The 15,929-nt window shown below is 39.6% G+C and overlaps 1 protein-coding gene across 6 annotated transcripts in view; it reads right to left on the bottom strand.

Moving 5' to 3' along the window:
* The window catches only part of ZBTB20 (zinc finger and BTB domain containing 20), a 397,155-nt gene that overhangs the window by 123,217 nt on the left and 258,009 nt on the right, over positions 1-15,929 (bottom strand). The window lies entirely within an intron of this gene.

Below are 15,929 nucleotides of genomic sequence, written 5' to 3'. Positions count from 1 at the left end.
AAAAAGTGGAGTTGAATACATTCTTCATTCTTGTTTTATATTTTAAACATAGCATTTTAAGCCTGGATCTTGAATTCAAGTTGGCATGGAATGGTATTACATGTAACATTCAGTAACTGTAACTACTGACTACATCTGAAGAATTTGTAAAAATAAGGTAAGCCAGGAGGTTTGGTTGGTTGGCAGCTATGTGACAGCTTGTGACACAGCACGGCCTACCAGCAGAAGGAAGGCCCCCACACAAGCAACAGTCCTTAAACAGATGAAAACCTTAGATAGAAGAAACTGTAACACCTGTCTACCTAAATATGCAAGGATATCTATCTAAAGGTTTTGTGTCTTTCAGTATCATACCCTAAAGGTATAAACTGCATCCTAAATATTAGCTCTGCACATGGCTGTAAGTCAATTTGCTGTTCTGAGGCATGTGGTCAATCTGGCAGCTGGCTGGATCCCTTGTTGCACACTATAGCCACATCAAGTCATGCTCTCCTTCCTGCAGGATACACAGAGAAGCAGATCTTCTACTTCCCCTCTTGGAGGTTTGCAGCTCTGGTCCACATTCCCTTAACCTACACTCAGGTACCCATTCTCAACTCAGCAGTGCCAAAGAAGTCAGACTACACAGCATAAGAAAGTACATCACATAACACCATACCGTTTAATTAGACTACATTTAAGTTAACTGAAATGCTAAGTTGAAAAAGCACGGTTCTATGAACCAAATGCATCTGTATTAAGTAAAGCAATTAGTGAAGTTGGGCTTGTTGTCTTCTATTAATAACGAGATAATTGCTATAAACTCTAGTGATACATATAAATAGGTTACTAATATGAGGAATTGACCCTGGAAAATGAGTTTAAGTTATTGGTTGGGAGCTTTCTATTGCTAATTGTTATTTTCTTTCTGGGTATTAATGTTCCTCTATGATGATCTGATAAATCTAGCAATGTTGTGATCACTCCTCTAAATGCTATCTTTGGATCATATGTGGTCCCAAGAGCCATGACACTCCAGTGTACTTTACGTAATTTATTTCCAAAGTGAGACATGCTGACTTTCCATAATATTTCTTTCATTTTAACATTTGACTAACATTCAATTTGGGACATAACTACTCCGATATATCATTTTTCCCTGAAGGCACTGCAGATCAGAACTAAAGGGCACTGAGTTTGTAAGCATCACAAAGCTGAGCTAACACAGTGGGCTGGAGTGGGGGTACTGCTAAGCCTGGCTAGGGGGCTGCAGGGGAGCTGGGGGGTTTATGCAGAGCTCTGGGAGGCCTCAGGCTGGTCTAACACTGCACTTGAAAAGTCTGGCTTGTTCTTTTTGGAGAGATCTGTGTACTCTGTGCAGTGTTTTAGGACTAGAATATGAGGGTGACTGTTAAATCAGGAGCAAAGCAGCAACGAGATCATTTTGGAAAATTGTAAGGATGTCAAATCCATAATCGTATACTTTGTGCTTTCTCTTTTTTTTTTTTTTTTCTCAGTTGTACTGCTTTAAACACAAATACTTGGAACTAGACAAAAAGCATTACAGAAAGTATGTCATTCCCATTTAAACCCCTGCAGACCCACTGAAGTCACCAGGGTTATGCAGCTGCACCAGTGTGTGAAGCATTAAGCCCTCAGCGCCTATAAAGCCAGGTTAAATATAGTGCCCTTTCTGAGTTTTCCAGAAGGACAACCAACTTTTTTCTCTAAGATGCCATAATCAATACTTGGAAATTTATTTTTCACTTGCTTCTTTTTGTTGTCTGCTTATTAAAATAAATCAAAACTATCTTATAAAGATCCACTAAAACAGCTCCTGGGAACAATGCTTTCCATTTTATATTTGGTATGAGAACAATGTGTTCTATAGCATGCAGTTAGTTTCGTGACACGTGCCCTGAAAACTGAGTTTCAGGGGAATTAAATTTTCTTTTTTTTTTTTCTTTTAGATGGGGATGAGTGGCAGAAGAAGTAAGAAGGCAGTCTCTAATCAGAGTCTGATCCTCTTACCACTGCATCTGATCCTGTCCCTAAACTTAAGTGCTACTGCTAATTTATCTATATCACCTCCCTCCTTCATTCCTTGTTTGATCACATCTCTCTCTATGACCCTCATGACCCTACAGAAAGGGGGGTTTGAGTGCTGATAGCCAGGTGGCTCAGCTGGCCACTAATCTTTGACTTAACTGGAGAAACCATTTGATAATACAAATAGAAAACAACACTAGACTTTTGATTGAATCAAATTATTACAAAATGTCATTGAAAACTAAAGGTATATGTTTCTGTCAGACATAATATAAAAGAAACCACACTGTAAGCTCCTGGCATCTTTTCCAAAAGGTTTCATTCTCTGAAGTGACACTGTTCCAGTCCTGAACTTCTTTCTCGTAAGACACCAAGCCACCTTGAAGTACCTCAGCCAGGCAATTTCATTTGCTGACCCAATCAATCAACAAGTGGAAGAATACAAGGGCCGCTCTGAAAGTAATGCCTCCTATGTTAATATGTTGGCCCACAATGTCAGAGGCTAAAGTTGATGGTATGGCAGTAGAGGCTGAACCAGTATTCCCTTACATTTTGTTGCTGCGTGACAGATGGCAGCAGAGGGGCGGTCTGACAAAATGGCATGAAACAAAGGTATGGGATTGAATTCCTCCATGTAGAAGAAGTTGCACCCATTGACATTCATCGATGCAGAGACCAAACAGTGGATGTGAGCACAGTAAAGTGATAGGTGGTGTGTTTCAGCAGTAGCGACAGCAGGTCACTACAACTCTCTGCTGTAGTTTTCAAGGAAATAAATAGGAGGCATTACCTTTGGACCATCACCACCATTATAAAATGATGGGATGATCTTCAAGAATATTTGAGGGTTTTGGGAGCTTTTCCAAGCTTTCCAGTTATCTAAAAATCAGTATAGTTCAGCCAAATCAATACAGCCCAATCAGAGGGGAACTAAAATGACTTGAAGCTCTCACAGTTCAGTATGAATATCTCATGAGCTTGATTTATAAAAAAAATTTCACCAACGAGATTAATCTTACCTTTTGTTATACAGGAGGAATTGTCCTTATTCCCATTTCATGGGAAATGAATAAATGAAAGAATGGAAGTTGATTCAATACTAAATGATAGGATGCATGAGAACGGCACAAAGCTGTGCCAGGGGAGGTTCAGACTGGACGTTAGGAAAAGAGCGGTGAAATGCTAGAACAGGCTTCCTAGGGAGGTGGTTGATATCCCATGCCTGTCAGTGTTCAGGAGGCATTTGGACAATACCTTCAAAAATATGCTTTAGTTTTCAATTAGCCCTAAGTTGGTCAGGCAGTTGGACTTGAGCCATTTCAGTCCCTTCTAATCAAACTATTCTAATCTATAAAGCAAAACTGAAAAATGGTCTCTTATCTTTTCATATCCAGTTTACAGTTTGAATCACATCAAGTGAGAATAAAAATCCTTAAAGAAACCTGAAAAGCCATCTGCCTACTGCTTTCAATGAAGAAAAGCTGATCTCTTTGATTATTGAAGCCAAACGGAACAGCAGACACAAAGATTTTACAGTTTCTTAGTGGCAAGCCATAGTTTACATTATTTATCAGCTTCCCTACAAAGCATAAGTGTCTATTTCACAAAGACAAAATCAGACGCAAACAATTCCAAGAACTTATCCAAATTCAGTTTACATAGTTTGTTGCATCTAAATGCTTCAGAAAACTAAACCTTTCTGTATAGGTTGGGCTTGAATATAATCATTATAACATCTTCCCAGCTTATCTAAAATTGCAACAAGTTACAGAAATTAAAAGGATGTAAACTGGCATTATAGTGTAAGAACATATCACTTCTACAGACAAACTCTATCTTGTAAAGCTATTGCAGAGTTATATTCCACGTTAGTTTGGGAGATCAGTGGGTGGAGGATGAAAGAATCAGATTGAAGGGATACTGTATAGCACAAGAGCAATGCTAGCTTTATTTTGCAACCCATTATTTTCATAAGAACATGAATCAAAGAGATAAACTATGCCAATTTCTTCATAGCTGACTTGTTACAGGATATTGTTTGAGTCTTCACTAATGACTCCTTGAGGTTGGTTATTACTGTGATTAGGAGTTGGGAGGATAGAGGTCTGAGACCTTTCAAAGGAAACATTTTGTTCAGAACTGTTACAGAAAATAAAGTCAGCATTGCAGTAACTTTAACAACCCAACCAGGATAATAGTCTGTGCATGCGGACAGTGCTTTTTCTGTTTTAAATGAGGGAGATAAACTCTACATAAGATGGGAAGCTGAGATAACCAGCTATTCAGTCTTGGGGATCAGAAAGCTGTCAGCCTGAGAAATATGAGTATCTGTGGAAATGCTCTGGAAAAGGAAGGATGGTGCAGCTATTAGCAGGTGGCAAGAAAAAAAAAAAGGCTTTAAAATTTGCTTTTTGTTTGTGGCAAGGATAAATACATTAAGGAATCTGAGATGCTTGAATACCCTTGGCAGCCTACTGAGATTTCTTTTTTTTCTTTTTATGCAAAAGCTGGCTGTATGCAACGCTATTCTGCTCTGACAGTTAGCTTGAAAAGACCAGTGGTCATGCCCATCACTGAGGTCAGTTTGAAAACTTCCACAGGCTTCATTAGAAACAGAGCGAAGAGGTACTGTGTCAGTCTGCAGCAAGGGCAGATAAAAAGCACACCTTCACCCGAACTCCCTCTTCACTTTAGTCACAAAACCTTAGTTTTCTCATGCCACAAACCTGAGGTTAAAATAACTCACTTTCTCACCTGGTATGTTGTGAGGGGATGAATTTAAAAAATTAACAATCTATTTCTTTCATTATCATATCTCTAATTCATCATCTGTAGCTTTTATCACCAATACCTACCAGTTACCAGTACAGCAGGGGCAGAGCCAGCAGTATTTGTCCAGACTCATTTGGTACGTCAGATAGCACAAGGTATCTGACAAAAATATTGCCACACAGTGGTGAAATTTCACCAGAGGATTTTGAGTTAATCATGTACTTGAGAACAACTAAGAAGGTTGTCCTTTGTCAAAACACTCAGCTGTTTCCATGTCAGTGCAGGTGAAACAGCGAGAAACGCAGTGGGGAGAAATGTCTTCTGTGGCCTGAGCTCTTTAATAGACACAGATATTAACAAACCAACCTGTTAAGTTTGTGTCTACATCCTGAAAGACCCTCCAGGAAAAGTTCTGGACTACACTAATAACCACAAGCCAATTGCTAAGATTGCTCTATCTGAAATGCTTGTATTTCCTCAAAATATATTTTCCTCTGGAAAGGACAGAGATAAGCTATACCACGTAACCTTGCAGTTGATCACTGTTTTCTTGTTCCAAAGAAGGGAAAATAACACAAGCAAACAGTGTCTCCCACCCGCACTATATGGAAGCGATCACCGTGAAGGATTTAATGGAATCAGCTTGTCAAAATGATGAAGCTGAAAAAGCTTTTACAGAATATGTCCATGACAAAAACTTTAGCATAAAGTATATAGTGCAGAGTGGTTTTTGTCATGGCAAAGAGGAAGGAATATCATTAATTTAGACACTAAGTGTAAGGTTCTGCTGAAAACCTCCATGGGATAAATCACAGAAATACAGCCTTGACCAGACAAATGGAGCCAGGCAAGTCCCAGCTCTTGTTAGAAGTTATCGAAAATGCCATTGAGTTTTTAGAGTCTGTCATCTCTGGTAGATGATAAGAAAAGGGCTGGGCTGTTTTCTTCAGATCTGCAAGCATCTGGCTACAGTCTTGCTGAGGCATATACATGATTGGAATCGAAAATGAGCTCTTTTAAAAGTGCTTCTTAAGGGGACCCTATTCATACACAGTACTTTCTCCCCAAATCTTTTATGGGAAAGAAGCTCATTATGGTCACACAGACAAATGCTGTATAATCTTTCACCCTGTCCACTAGTGATGTGTTCAATCCAATTTACAGCACTTCCCGCTATTTTAGTTCTGGACTCCCCACACAGCTCTCCTAAATGCATACCCATCCTGACCCACTGCTCCCCACCTGCTGTTCTTTCAATTCCAGGCTTCCCTGGAGCACTTACTGCCATTCATGCCTAATAGCAAGGTGGAGCAACTTGATTATACAACTTTGAAAAGTAAAATTTCTGTGCCTTTTGCGCTGAAACCCCATAATTAAGATGCTTATTATTGTGTGTTGGAATGCTCTGAGATAGTGATGACAGTAGCCTTTGGTTCAGGAAATGACGTTTTGTACCTGTGACAATTTATGTTCACCTAAAAAATACAAGTTTCTGACTGCAGCCCCTGTTAGCTCTTTCCATAGATGACAAATCCATCCCGGTTCTTTGCATCCATCTCAATATCAGCACTTGGGGAAGTAGGGCTGGTATTAAGTAGAGAGAGAATTTCAAGGAATCATTTCCTTGGCTCATTCATGTCCTTCTTTGCTTTTGGAACATCCACCAGCAGATTACAATACTTTTTTTTCAATGCAGCCTATGGTTTTTTTATTATCTACCTTGAGCATTGCTCTTCACTAAGCATCAGTAGTCTGCTTCAAGTACTTGACATTTGGAACAAGGGTGCAGAGGTGGGATCAACCAATGCAATCGACCATATCACACAATAGATGAACGGCATTGTTTTTGCCTCCTGACTGGATTAATGTTAAACCCTTGAGCCCTGAAACCATGTACTCAAGCCTGTGCTTAACTTCAAACGTGCGAATGCAATGGGACTCCAGCATATAATTAAAATTTAACCTTTACTTCAGGTTTTATTTAGTAGAAATGGACCCATGCAAGTGCTTAAATGGCTTGCTTTGCAGAGACAATTTATTGAGCTGAAATAGGAATTGGGAAGAAGAGATGAAGACATCATTGGGATTTAGATTCATTCGGGATTAGAGAAATGGTACTATGGAATTCTAAAAGTGAAACCTTTTGAGAAAGAAAGCATTTTTGATGTGATACTCCCAAGATTTACCAACCCTCTGTAGCTTCCTGGTTAGGGATGCAGTTTAATTTTCTCTTGCTGTTTTTACTTAAGCTAGTCACATATGTATGTCCATTGCCATTTGCAGAAGGTCAGGACAGCTCCTGAGCTGCTTACTTTGACTGCACAATGGAGGTGAGAAATGTGTGCAAAGCCACATCTCACAGCACTTACCACTTGCAGAGTAAATACATGCATGAGCTGATAGTTCACTATCAAAGAGAATAGGAGCATGTGACTCCAAAGTGGGCCTTTTGCCTTCACTAGAGTAAAGCCTGCCCGCTCGAATGTTTGCGCAAAGCAAACACATGGAGGGTGTGACGGCAGCCGGAGCAAACTCATTTGTAAAAGTAAGCGAATACTCATGGACTTTTTATGTGTGCATGTGTTAATGTCCACACGGTTGTTCTTTTATTAGCTATAAACGGCCTTTCTGGTTGACACTGAGAAACTGTGTATCAGCGTTCATCCCAAGGAAATACATCTGCCAGCCTCCCTGCTCTGTCAATATGTCTGTGTCCAGAGTATGAGCAAGGGTGACTCCTAATTATGATGCAGGGCTGACAACAAAATCTTGTATCAAAGGTAACATTCCCTGTCTCTGTGAAATGCGGGCATTTTACAAGCCTTTCTTCCTTAAGGAATTAGGATTAGACTTCAAAGCTGCAGAACAAAAAGGAATCATACAGACACACAATTATTGGACTGAGTCCACAGACGATGATACCAAGGGGTTTAACGTTCACGAGATCTTTTCAGACTACTGTCGCTGTTCTCAGAATCCTCCTCCCCTTACCCCTTGGCAGCGCTTGCTGTGTTAGCTGGCACGACATCACCACATGTCCCCTGCCTCACAGGTGGTACCACATTCCCACTAGAAAGGTTCAGCACACATCTTTCACATTTCTCAATAAAGGAGAGGATTACAATGTACTAAGAATATCAGGCACAACCCCACTAGTCACTCTTTCACCCCAATTCTCTTCTCCCAGGCTACATCAACTATAAATTAATTTATCTTAGGTAAACAGCCCAGAAATATTATAAACAAAACCAACTCCTCTTCAACTTGTTACATGTTCTTTCCTTTCATATTCTTTACAAACAGAGGTGGAAAAAAATAATATATGTACATAACAGCAAATGTTCTCTCACTGTTTCTTTTTTTTCTGTTTTTCTTTTTTTTTTTTAACTGTTTTTATCTTATATAAACAGTGGTGATGGAATTATAAACACCATTATTCCACCTCCATGTTAATACTCTTATTATCTTGCATAAACAGAAGTGAACGAATATGTACATGACACCAATCAATCCTTAAAAAAAAAAGGAGAAGTTTTTATCTTTTATAAACAGCGGAGGAAAAACTTAATGAATTCAAAATGTAGTTTTCCTGTTTATATTATTATGATCCAAAAGTAGAAATCAGATGTATATTCAACATTACATGAGCTGACGGTTATGTAATACCTTTTTTCTGCATACCGTAAGAGTAAATGCATTGCTAGTGAAATCTGCTGGTCCAAGAGATCTGAAAAACTGATGGCCTGACTTTGACCACAGAACAGGCACACAAAGAGCTGTGTTGCCTTTTCCTATGATACTTCTGCCAAAGTTTCTCAACCCTTTCCTTGAAGGAACATTCAAGATAAAATGTTACAGCACGGCCTCTGCGGTGAACAATTACTACTTGATCTTTCTGCTTAAGATTCTAAGATATAGGGGGCCAATTAATACAGACTGATTTTGTGCAGTGTGGACACCTGCCACCAGAAACTGGGCTCACATCCCTAAGTCACTTCACAGAGGCCACCCAACAGCTGTCTGACAATAATGACTTTTGGAACATGAGTGATGATCTAGGTCAGATATAAATGTGTAACTTCAAGCTGATGGGTTCCATATGTCAGTACTAATCCCCATAACCACCCCACGCCTTCTGCTCTCTTATTTTTGTGACTGTTTATTTCAGGTTTATCTTCCAAAGCCCATTTTGGATCCTAAAACATTTTTCCCTTTACCTTAACCAAACTGAAGTGCTATTTAAACTTCCTTTTCCTCCATCACACCTTTTTTGGGTGATCATCTCTTCCTCTGCTTCAACAAAGGGCTGTTCCTCAGGCTGATATTGCTCCTCACTGCTGCTATCCTTTGCAGAAACGAAATGCATTCTATTTCAGCTAGTCTGGCTGGAAACATACGCAAGGGCATCCTGCATAACTGGATACAACTGGCAGGCCAAGTGATGAGCTTTCCATTTCTTTGAAAGAACTTATTCTGAGGTCCCAGGATGAGGGCACTTGCCTTAGGCATGGAGGTTTCAACTCACATCCTGCTTGTCCACCTCCTACAGAGTTGGGACCTTGGTACATGAAGAGATGATCCCTTGAAAAATTAGGAGCCAGTTCCAGTGTACAGATTTTAACAAGAAGCATGGTTTGAACCATCGACTGAATTGCAAAAAAACACTTCTATGAGTTATTTCTTGTGCCAAGAAGACCATAGAAGAAAATTTCTGTAAGAAGATAATTCAGGGGAATTAGGGTCAATCAGGAAATGCAGAGTCCCTGTGTTTGGGGAATAGAAGAAAAAGTTTTGTTTGGTGGCAATCTGCTTGGCTGCATCTCAGAGTGTGAAAAAAATGTCCTTAAAATAATAATTGCTCAGATAACTAGGAGGCACTGATCATGAAAATAGAAACTTCCTTCCTTCCCTCTCCTCCTCATATTCCATTTTCTTTCTATGTTTGTACATACTCTGAGCCCCAGTTAGTGACCCTGTGCTTGGCATCAGAGAAAAGCCCTGAGTTGCAAAGTCGTGGACAGCAGGATCTATCTCCACATTTTCCCACTTCATAGGGATGTTTAATTCTAAATTTTGCAGCATAAGGCCCCTGTATCTAAAAAGGCTTCTTAAAGCACCAAATTAAACACACAAGAAAGAAGTAAGGCCTTTCTGAGGAGGGTAGCCAAAAATAGAAGGGAAAAAAACATATTTCACCATTTGTTTTGAAAACACCAAAAATGATTAAAACATATTATAAACTAAACTAAACTAAAAAGAAAAATAATCTTACCATATGAACAAATTCCCTGCCAAGTTCCATTTTTAAATCAAAGCCATTTTAGGCTCATATGTTGAAAAAGAGAGTCTTAAACTAACAAACTTATGTAATGGATTTTAAAAAACTGCACAGACGTGCTTAACTGAAATTGCCAAATCTGTTAGGACTACATGAGGAGAGAGGAGGAGGAAAGGGAAGAACTTACAAAGGTTTGGGATTCATATGTGCAACTGCCCCCAAATTAAGACTCCCTTTGAAGATGATTCCAGCATTCAAGAAGCCAAGAATAATGAGTCATTCTAAGTTTCTACCCCCTCCCCCTTTCAGTAGACCTCAAAATATGAGACAAAGACAACCAGGATTCTTTACCCATAGAAAGAATGATAAGCTTACATGTGGAGAGCAAAGGGAAGGGGAAGGAGGGGGTGAGTGAGAAGAGAAATGCAAATATATCCATGAAGACTTTCAAACAAGAAATAACCAAAGTTAGGGAGCTTTTGGGGATTGCTTAAAAATATATAGGACAAAGAGATGTACTGAGCGGTAGCAAAAGTCTGCTAAATAGCATGAAGGGAAGAATTCTGAAAGACAATTAAACACTCCTTCATCTACTCAGCTTTTGGGTCATTCTTTACCACATATCAAGTTTTGCTTTAGCTAAGAGACTATTGTTGCACTTAAACAAGTATAAGGAAAATTTTAATTGTGAGAAAAATGATCACTGTTCAGGATTTGCTGTAATTGAAAAGTCAGAAAAGGAGTTCTTGGCCTTTCAAACCCTTGCTGTCTGTGATAGGGGTCCCTCATCCTTCACTGTGTGTGTCTTCTTCCCCTCTGAAAAGCATCTGGATGTTGAAAGCCCATGCAGTCACAACCCCGCAACTTCAGGAGAGATGGAACATCCTCTGATGTGCTTGGGTGCACCTGCTCTTCACTTCAGGCCAAATTTTGGGTGGCCTGGAAGGATTGCCCAAATGATCTTCCAAATCTTCTTAAGAGTCAGTTGCATTCCTTCACCTGACATTTGTTCAGGTCAACTAACAGGCCTCTTTCTTTCCCCTTCAACAGGTTCCTCAACTAAGTTTTGCTCCTCTAGGATTTTAGCCTTAGCAATAACAACGCAATTACTTCTGCGTTGTACATCTGGTGACTGTACGGCCTTGCTTTAGTGGCACGTTTCTGCATTAACTTCCTGGTGTTAAGACAGGACTGCATTTGGATGCAGATTTAAACAGCTCTTGATAGCACAGGGCTGGTTGCGTGCCTCAGAGGCAGCAATCTGATTTAAACCTATCTCTGTACTAATCTGAGAAGAATGCTGTGAAGACCAAAGGGTAAAGAGTTATAATTACTTAGTACCATAATTATAGGAGGGCAAAGGGGGGGTTGTTGTTGTTTGGAAATTAAAAATGTGTGTAACTTGAAGAATGCTTTTCTGTCAAATATACGCAGAAAAATAATCTCAGTTCATAATGATGAACAATGACTTAACTAGAAAAATAAATCACAGCCAGAAGGCAGGTCCCAGGACTATAAAGTCAGCAGAAGATATCAAATCCCTCATGATACAAGTAAAGTTACAATAGGGCCACAATAAACTATCCACATTCAGTGGCCTTAGCCATTCTCTCTGTTTCTTCTCTACAACCCAGACTCTGTAGATGTTTCTCCCTGACACGCTTTTGCAACCATGAGGCCTAAGAAACACCTCATTGGTGATTCCTGCTCTAGCCCATGGCCCCCAGTGGTGTAACACAAGGGAATTTGCCTGTCTGAGATGAGAGAGTTTAGAAATCACTTCAGGAATGTCTCATTACAATCGGATTTGTACACTATTTATACAGGCACATGCAGTGCTATTCTTTATACTCTTTGTTTATATTAAGTTCCTGACTTCGAGGGTCTGAAGCTTCAGGTCTCAAGAGGCGATCTCTCACAGCAGCACTAAACCATGGCTTTGCTCTGCCAAGCATGTGCAGTAGGCTTGCTGCTTTTCACCTCGTTTTAATGGAAGCAAAGTTTGGATTCAGTTCGGTAAAAGCCTTTGCTTTAGGCCTAGCAAGGCCCAGTCTGAGCTTAACTATTCCTCTGTGCCCATAACTTTAATCTAGGAGTGACCAAGCAATATGTCGTCATCATCCCTGAACTGAGGAGCTACACCAGGACTACAAAGATACACACTTCTTTTTGAGTCCAGCTCCTGGTTTTGGCCAAATCTTGAAAATATTTTTAGAATGCATAGAGAAAGTGGTGATGAAATAAAATGTTCAAACAACATTAACCCCTTCTTAGGGACTTCTCACAGCAGGAAACACACACTGTGGCAAATCATTGTTAAGTATCCATAACATTCTATAAACACTGTACTTCAGATAAAGCACCTGTGGGGTTTGTTCTCAAATGAGAACTGGGACATTCAGCCTTCAGAATACAACTAGCTATAACAATGTTAGCAAGACAAGAGGCTGAAATACGCCTTCATTTACAGTCACAATTATATAAATTATGCATGTATTGTAGCTAAAGTCAGAATTTGGCTCAAAAGGTCTTAGATGGCTGACCTTAGGAGACCCTAGAGCTCTTACTAAAGTTGTGGGTGCTCAGCAGCATATCATGTGGAAAGAGTCACCTGTATTTTGAGCTTTGAATTTCAGAAATTATTCTCACCTGTAAAAAATGGAATAAAATTCACACTTTTGCTTAATAAAACAATAATAATAATAATAAAGCAACAGTGCAACTCCCGTAGCTTCAGTTAATCTTTAAGCACGCATGGAAGCTTCTCTCTGGGTAGAAGAGCAGGGTCATGCTGGGAAAAAAGGAGTCATTTCCAGCTGGAGCATTGTACAAAGAAAAAAATATCTTAATTTGATCAAGGGAGTGGTCAGTCTTCCATTCTCAAATCATTATTTGCTGCCAGAAATGGGAAAGTTGTGACTCAAAACCTATAAATGCTTGAGAAAACAAGATGGTTTGCAATAAAATATGCAAGCACTTTAGTCACAACCAAATCTTTAAGTGATCGTAGAGAAGAAAGCATGGGCAAGGGGCTAGTGAGGTTTTGAAAAATTATCATGAAATTCTACTAGCCCCAAGGCAAATAACTATGTAAGACCAGTTATCCTGCCACGACTATCTGACACTACTGAGTGATGAATCACATTGGAAACAGAGATCTTTTAAGCCCTCCATTAACAACCCAGCAAAGTCCTCATGTCCTTACATCTGGCAGAAAACTGAGGCTTTGCAAGACCTGTTTAGAACACAGTGCTAAGAAAGAACACCTGAGCAGTAACCCCATTTCTTTAAGGGGAACCCACAGTAAACCCCAGGGCAAGTAAGTTCATGTGAACGCTGCTAAAAGGCTAGAGGAGAACTTGGTTTTTCACAGAACTACAAAAGCATGAAAAAGTACAGCAAGAGACTATTAAAATGCATCACCACATCACAGCAACACAGTGTTCTTTTAATGGGCCCATTCCTTTAACAGATGTTTGAGCAGTGGGCTGCAATGTACTATAGCTGAAATCCAAAAAATGGACATGTGCATTGTTTAGTTTTTGGAAAGTACTCTGTGGCCTTTTAGAGCTGGGACATGAATGTAAGGCATACCTGATCCCAACTCCCAGAACTAATAAAGAACCAGTGTCAACGTTTATTCTAAGTCTGATTTACAGTTCTTGTCAGTATAAATACAACTGTCCTTTTCTGCCACAGGGAAGGGTGAATTGCCTTAGAAAAAAATGCAAACCAGTCTGATCTTTTACACAGAGTGCTGCTGAGTAACTAATCCCTTAACCATTCCAGTTTGGGAACGAACAACAAAGGTACCAGGCACTCTGTTATGGGAATTGTTGCACATTTGGACTTTGAATTTTATACAAATTAAGAAAAGCACTGACGGCATTATTCAGTCCTTTATTATTAAAAACATCGCTTAGATGTACAATGCATGTTGCTAAGCCTATGACACTAAGTGAAAAAACACTCTGTTTAGCACAGCCCTTAAACTTCTAGTTGAGTTTCACAATTAAAAACATCCAAAGGGGTTTCTACCATTCTGTATACTTAGATGAACTGATCTTCCCAGTCCTTTAGCTACTAGCACTGAGAGGAAAGTCAAATGAACAGAAAATAGATGAGGAGTCTAGCAGTATCTGCAGAAAGTCTGGTCTCATCAAAATCATTCCATGTTCCCTTGTGCTATCTAGTCATTTCCTGCCTCAGTTTCCCCTTGCCACCAAGGAAAAACTTCAGCTATAAAATGAACTTTTGTTCTTAAAAGACAATACATCACCATCAAAAGGAAAGACTCTGTATCCCTATGACAGTTCAAAGAGAGGAGAAATGATGAAATTCCATTGGCCTCAAGACCTTCAATATCTCAGGAAGATATTGAGAGCCTTAGCATAAAGGCTGTGCCTGTACTGAGCTTCTTTTATCTCCTGCTTGTAATTCTGAGAGCCAGGACTCCTATGAAAAAGCAAAACTGGATCAATACTGAAAACAAGGGCTCTGAAGGGAATTTAAAAAAGATCTTGCTTGCTTCAACTCCCCTGATCGAAGCATGAAGTTTAAATGTTTCTAGCCAAGCTTTCAAAAATACGTATGTATTATGGATTTCCTCAGAGCATTTTGTGTTTTTCAAATCTAATAGTAAGGTAGGCACACTACATTAGGTACAGAACATCAGATCAGCATTCCTGCTGAGCAGATGGAAGACAGATGGAGAAGGAACCTGGCCTCAAAGCTAGAGCACAAGGAATTGGTATAACTTAGAACCAGTCCTGGGTACTGGGATATCTAGTGTTGCCCAGCTCCAGCTCTTCACCACTGCTAGAGCAATGCCTGAGATGTTCATGAAGCAGATTTCTGAAATGCTATTGCTCACAATTCCTGAATATAGCCTAGGCAAATTAAAGAAGTCTAAAAAAGCATTATTTAAAATGCTGGGTAATGTGATGGTTCAGGGGATGCTTCAGAACAAGCTCAGATGTTCGAAGAGATGGGACAGAGCAAACAGCCTGGAGTGATAACTGTTTATCACACCAGTGCATGCCGTCTCCACTCATGAGTCAAAACTCTTGGGTTTTCTGCTCACCTGAAGTTAATCTCTCACCTTTGAGCTTCAGTGCCATAGCAGAAATTGTACAGCCAGAGGAACCTGGGCTTCCCTTGATCCTCTCAACAGATTTTGGGGCTCATTTCCTTTTATCTTTTTAAGTACTTGTACTGTCCATGCTGAGCAGTTCTCTATTCTTGCCACAAGCATCTTTTAAGTACCCATTATAAATTAGACGGTTGCACATACAGGTGGGAAGTGGTGGCACAAAAAAACTATGGCTAAAGTCTAAAATCGTATTTTTATTGATTTTCTTGTAACTACTACAGACAATCAGCACCAAAATGGGAGTTAGGTGCTGAAATGGAACCTTTCCTCCTGCTGGTGTTCAAGGAGGAAAATGATAGAATAGCTGAACTCAGCTTTTGTCTTAAGACCTGGGTATATAGTTATGGGGTACAAGATGGGGAAGAGACTGTGACATTCCAGAAAGACTTTCCAGAAATCACATGCTTGCACTAACTGTTGACCATTTTCTTCATAAGCTTCTGCAACGTTAAACAGTGTAAACTTGTTCCACTCAAACCAACTTTATCATTCACTTCATCTTCTAAGAACAACAGAAGCTCATTTACCAGAATATCATGCAAAACCACTAATAAGTAATTAGCTAGTCAAAGGCTCGGATAATCTAGGAATTTTTAATGGGAACAAATAGGCCATAAAAGACATGGCCCAATCTGAGATAAAATGGAAGTATCCTACATTAAAATAAATATTGCTGAAATTAAAGCTGTAAGCAATGCT

The sequence above is a fragment of the Meleagris gallopavo genome, chromosome 1, assembly GCF_000146605.3.
Source record: "Meleagris gallopavo isolate NT-WF06-2002-E0010 breed Aviagen turkey brand Nicholas breeding stock chromosome 1, Turkey_5.1, whole genome shotgun sequence".
Taxonomy (NCBI): Eukaryota; Metazoa; Chordata; class Aves; order Galliformes; family Phasianidae; genus Meleagris; species Meleagris gallopavo.
Note: the sequence above shows the minus strand (reverse complement) of the source record. Positions and strands in the feature narration are given on the sequence as shown.